Genomic DNA, 5,761 nt, shown 5'->3' with positions numbered 1-5,761 from the left:
ATTACTTGTACCTTGTTCATGAAAAAAAAAATATGAATGTGTCTGCCAATGCCGTTTTACAGGTATGAGATGGAAGTTTTTTGGCAGTATTGAGACTTAGCAATTTTTGAATAGGTACAGTCAGTACTCATTTTGGTAGAATGTCGAGTAGTCACTTGACGTAAATCATACATAATAAATTATATATTAATATATATATATATATTAATATATAATGCTAGAAATGATAGGTCTTTTAAAACATGTTAAAAAGCACTTCTGAAAAGATGGGTTTTAACCATTGTCTTGAATTCATTTAAACTGTCCCAATTTCTTATGTTCAGAGGTAAGGAATTCCAGAGCCTAGGCCCAGTGTGTGAAAATGATTTATAGCCAAAAGTTTTAAGATTGCACCTAGGCTCTACCAGTAAGGCTTTCTTTTCAGAGCGCAGACTTCTTCGTGGAACATAAGGTGTAAGCAATTCATTTAAATAGGAAGGAGCTAGGCCATTTAAATATTTGAAAGTTAAAAGTAGTATTTTGAAATTTATTCTTTTGGGAATAGGCCGCCATTGGAGCTCCTGTAAGATAGGGGTTATATGGTCAAATTTACGTACACCAGTGAGAATGCGTGCTGCAGAGTTTTGGACAGATTAGAGTTTACGGACATGTTCTTGTTTCAGGCCTGTAAGAAGCGAGTTACAATAGTCCAGTCTAGACGTGACAAATGCATGGAGAAGTATCTCGCAGTGTTTAAATGATATGTATTTTCTTATTTTTGCAATATTGCTTAGATGAAAAAAAGCTGATTTGCATATGTTCTTTACTTGTTTGTCCATTGACATCTTGCTGTCAAACCATGTTCCAATGTTTTTTGCGGAATCAGATATCTCAACAACATCAGACCCAACATTGATGAAACTCAGATTAGGTTTAGGGCAACGACGAGCATGAAGTACGAAAAGTTCCTTTTTATCACCATTAAGAAGAAGCCTTTTGGCTGTCATCCATCTATTAATGTCATCGATACATGATTCAACTAAGTGTCGCGACAGAGCAGGTTCTTTATCAGATAGAGGATTGAACGACATGTAGATTTGCGTGTCGTCAGCATAAAAATGGAAGTTTAGTCCATGTTTCCTGATTATGTCTGCAAGAGGTACTGTGTACATCGAATATAGCAATGGACCTAAAACTGATCACTCAGGTACACCACAGACAAGCTTCTTGCTTTCTGATCTTTCATTTCCGATTTCCACAAACTGAGATCTGTCAGACAGATATGGCCTCAACCAGGAGAGCGCCGAACCTTTAATTTTAAAGCGATGATTAAGTCTTCCAATCAGCAAATCATGATCCACTGTATCAAATGCCGCTGATAAGTCAAGCAATACAAGAATGACACTTTGCCCATCATCAATGGCTCTCAGAATGTCATTTTGTATGCGCGTAAGGGCTGTCTCAGTACTATGCCCTTTTTTGTAGGCCGACTGATAGATCTTATGCAAGTCCCCGCAATCAAGATGTTGGTTTAGTCTAATGGCAACAACTTTTTCCATTGCCTTCGACACAAATGGAAGGTTGGAGATGGGTCGAAAATGATTTTGTATCTCATGGTCCAAATTGTCCTTCTTAAGAATGGTATCAAGTACAGCTTCCTTTAAAGATAGTGGTACAACCGCCTCAGAAAAAGAAAGGTTGATTATATTTGTAATAAGAGGAAGAATAACTTCTTGGCAATCCCGTAAAATGGAACCATGCAGGGGATCTAAGCTGCACGACTTGGATATCATATTGCTTACCAAGTAAGAAAATTCGTGCACTGTAGTTGGAGAAAACTCATTAAATTCAGAGATAGCATAGTTGCTTTGTGTTTGTTCAAAATTTAGAATTTGTTTATTGTTATCGGTTTCTGTTGTTGGAAAACCTTCCCTTATTACTTGTACCTTGTTCATGAAAAAAAAAATATGAATGTGTCTGCCAATGCCGTTTTACAGGTATGAGATGGAAGTTTTTTGGCAGTATTGAGACTTAGCAATTTTTGAATAGGTACAGTCAGTACTCATTTTGGTAGAATGTCGAGTAGTCACTTGACGTAAATCATACGAGACATCGTCCTTCTCCTCCTCCTCCTCCTCCTCCTCCTCCTCCTCCTCCTCCTCCTCCTCCTCCTCCTCCTCCTCCTCCTCCTCCTCCTCCTCCTCCTCCTCTTCCTCCTCATCATCATCACAATCAACCGAGCGTTTCTTTTCACGACCTTCTTGTTGTTGCAACCCGGAAGGGCCAGGGTTGTTCAAAAAAGGATCTTAAAACGAAATCTCCTCACCCTCCTCCTAGGGGTGCAATAATAGTCAAACAATTCGTCAAAGGAGCTAAATTGAGGTAAGTCCGACTCAGCGAGATCGTCGTGAAAAAAATCAGGAGGAAGTCGTTCACTCCTTCTCCTTCTTCTTCGGGGTCAGGTAATACTTCTAACAATTCGGTAAGCCACTCATTATCATCACCATCATAAGCCATGGCGAAGTTCGCCAAGAACAAACTAAAATGCGAGTGAAAATGCAACCTCTTTTTTAGAACTCTTATCCAATCAAAAAGCTTTAATTCTAGTAAGCTAAAAATACTTTTTTCTAAAAATATACAAATCTTTTTTTAATTTTAAACCTTTTTTCTACCCTCTAATTGGACAAATACAAATACTTAACCCAATCAGTTGGTACACAGGGTTACCGTAACCATTTTTTTATCTTTAAAAAACACTTTTTAACCCTTAATAACAAAAAGCATAAAGAGAGGGCATGGGGTGGGTATAAAAATAAGCCATGACATCATCAGTATGACGTCTTCCCTTTTCTCCAAGCCTCTGATTGGTCAGTACATCCCTTAGCCAATCAGAAGCGTTACCGATGATCTCATCGACACACGTGACCTACTTGAAGGTCTATAAAAGACGACGACGAGCCGGGACCACTTTATAGTCAGACCAAGACTTAAAAACGACAAAGCATTAATATTTAGATTTAGGCACTGCCTAAAAGCGGAGCCAGCATTGAACACCTTCTGTGTTGACTGATTGATGTATTTTGGGGGGCTCTAGGATCCTGCTCTTTACTGAGATTTATTTATTGTACCAACCAAATGGATCCAGGCCTTATTCAATAATTTAAATTATGCAGTACATCAAGGTTAACAAACACAATTCCTGGTGTGAATATGGCTGTCAAAGTTGTCAAGAGTCTAATGGTAAATTCTTATGTCCCATCATAGAAGTTTAAAAATATTTTTTTTTTTAATCAAAACAATAGTCCGACAAGCTTTGCCCTTGTGTAGAATAGGTCATGGATGTAACAGCATTCCACAGATTTGAAATAATATATTTAGACTGTTTAGATGCCATACTGTAATTTTTATGTATTGATTTAGTGGCGATTCTCTCCTTCATTGGACCGAATATTCAGAAAAATGTCTGGAAATTAAAATCCAAAAATATATCTCCTTTCATGCATTACATATTGGTGCACCCACCATTTACCATATAGTGGCCTTGTTTTTGGTGGCCTACTCCAAAATGAATGCAATGAAGAAAAAACAAATTGATTTTGGAAGCAAATCCTAAAAAAACATGTAAGGCATCACTGACAGTGCTAAAATGCTAACTTCTAATTTCAAACGAAACCCTTTCATTGATCTATGTTTGGGGTAGAGAGGAAGGAAAGAATATCAATTGACTAAAAAATAGTCGACGGGGGAGGAGATATAAAGGGAATTGACTCAACTTGAAAGGTTTGTTGAAAAAAATATAACAGTAATGAAAATAATTCGATTGAGCATTTCTTGACATTTCCCCTTTCCCATTATCTTAACCCTTTCATCACCACAGGCCTCTAAAGAGGCCATGTCTATGCTATCCAAGCTATGTGGACAGAATTCTATTATTGAAAAGGAACAAGGTTGTTGCTAGTGTTATAAAGTTTAAGTATCTTGCCCTAAAAAAACCCTTTCCTTAAAAAAAAGTTTCATTAATGTACATTTGTAAAGCTACATTCTGACAAGCTTCGTCCTTGCGAAGAACAAGTAATGGATGAAACAGGATTTTAAAGATAGAATATAGTGTCAGACACAATTTTAGATAAGATGCAATACTGAAGTTTTAATGTACCATTTTAAGTGGTGATTTTCCATCCCCATGGGAATTAATATCTCCAAATATACATCCAGTAATGCATTATATTTTGGTGCTTTTAGAAACCCTGGATCCAACCATTCCAATGAAATAAATCTAAACATCTAAAATAAATGTAATGGGCAAGAGATTTGGAAAGAAAATCCTAAAAAGAAAATATAAGTGAAAGTAATAAATGAAAATTTCTAATTTGAAAATCAAATCTGTTTATTAATTTATTTTTGGTGTAGAGGGGAAATAGCAAAGAGCATCAATTGCATAAAAATAGTCAACATGGAGAAGGAAAGGAAGAAATATGACTCTTCTTTAAATGTTCGAAAAGAAAATGTAATAACAATAATGTGATAATTATATTTAGTACTTTCCTAAAATATCCCCTTTCCCATTATCTTTAGGTTAATAGAAGACTGTTTTCGTTACAGATTTATTATTTAAAAAGCAAAATTATGTTTTTAGTTTTATATAATATAAGTATCTTGTTCTAAAAAAAACCTATTGAGTGTGTACTGCTGAATCACATAGTAATGCCCTGGTCATTTGAGCCCCCTCCCTTATGGTCCTGGGGAAGTCAGGGGTTAATGTGGGGTTTTAGATTACTTTTTAACCAGAATATATCAAGAGGGGTGGTGGTATTGACTGGTTTTGACTCTTAACTTGGAGACAGGCTTTTATTAAAGTCTAATCCCCCACCCTTTCCTGGGACCATGTGTGTGGGGGTATCAAATGACTAGTGAATAAGAACTCCCTACTGTCTTTCAGACATGTCTTTGAAGACATGATTTTCAATTCTCATGTCTTCCAGTCTTTAGCATTCATCTTGGCCCTCAGGTAGTCCCTGGTTCATAAAAGAGTAACATTTCTTTCGAAACAGTCTTTTCATCAAGACATTTATAATCTGACTAATTTCCACAAATATTTGAAAAAATAATAATAAACACATAAGATGTAAGATGCAGACAATAACAATAAATATTGGCAACAAGGGTTGAATTTTGTTTTGTTTTTATCCTCGGTAAGGAAATTTTCTCTTGTAAGTTGAAAAAGTTGCTGTATCTTCTAAGGATATGTATCTTCTTAGGACTAAGAGCACAGGATATAAAGACAAGAACGGTCTTCTTTACCAGTATATGACAAATGCAACACGATATTGGTTAGTCTTAATGAAATATTTCAACAGAATCAAGAATAAAGATAGAACAAAGAATGTCAAAACAAAAGGTGTTATGCTCATTCTCAAAGCAAACAAAAAGGACAACAAAAAGCTCAATAACTGTCATATCCTCAATAGACAAAAGAAATCGTCGTCTGAAACTCACCTTGAATTTTGTCGCTTTCTTGTGGTTTTGTTCGCTTTTTAATGTGAACTATTACTTACTTAAATTTACTAGCAAAAAACAGACATATCCTTACATAAATCTTGGCGTGAATAAATGTTAGTAGATCTCCTCTAGTTGACTTTATCCTTTAGTCCCAAAATTTGAGGCAAAAAGAAATAATCAACGCATGACAAGAACTTTTCACTTGCTCTGTGCTTGTATTTAGCCGCCATTACGGGGCCGAGTGAGGCCTGGGAGTTGCGCGGCTGACTGACTGGCTGGCTGG

The 5,761-nt window shown here is 36.2% G+C and overlaps 1 long non-coding RNA gene across 1 annotated transcript; it reads right to left on the bottom strand.

The window, feature by feature from the left end:
- Positions 1-4,856: 4,856 nt before the first annotated feature.
- On the bottom strand, positions 4,857-5,534 carry LOC125567885. Its single transcript, XR_007311877.1, has 2 exons — positions 5,476-5,534; positions 4,857-4,994 (listed from the first exon to the last, which is right to left on the bottom strand). It is a non-coding gene; the product is annotated as an uncharacterized LOC125567885 (long non-coding RNA).
- Positions 5,535-5,761: the final 227 nt, after the last annotated feature.

Source organism: Nematostella vectensis, chromosome 1, assembly GCF_932526225.1.
Source record: "Nematostella vectensis chromosome 1, jaNemVect1.1, whole genome shotgun sequence".
Classification (NCBI taxonomy): domain Eukaryota; kingdom Metazoa; phylum Cnidaria; class Anthozoa; order Actiniaria; family Edwardsiidae; genus Nematostella; species Nematostella vectensis.
Note: the sequence above shows the minus strand (reverse complement) of the source record. Positions and strands in the feature narration are given on the sequence as shown.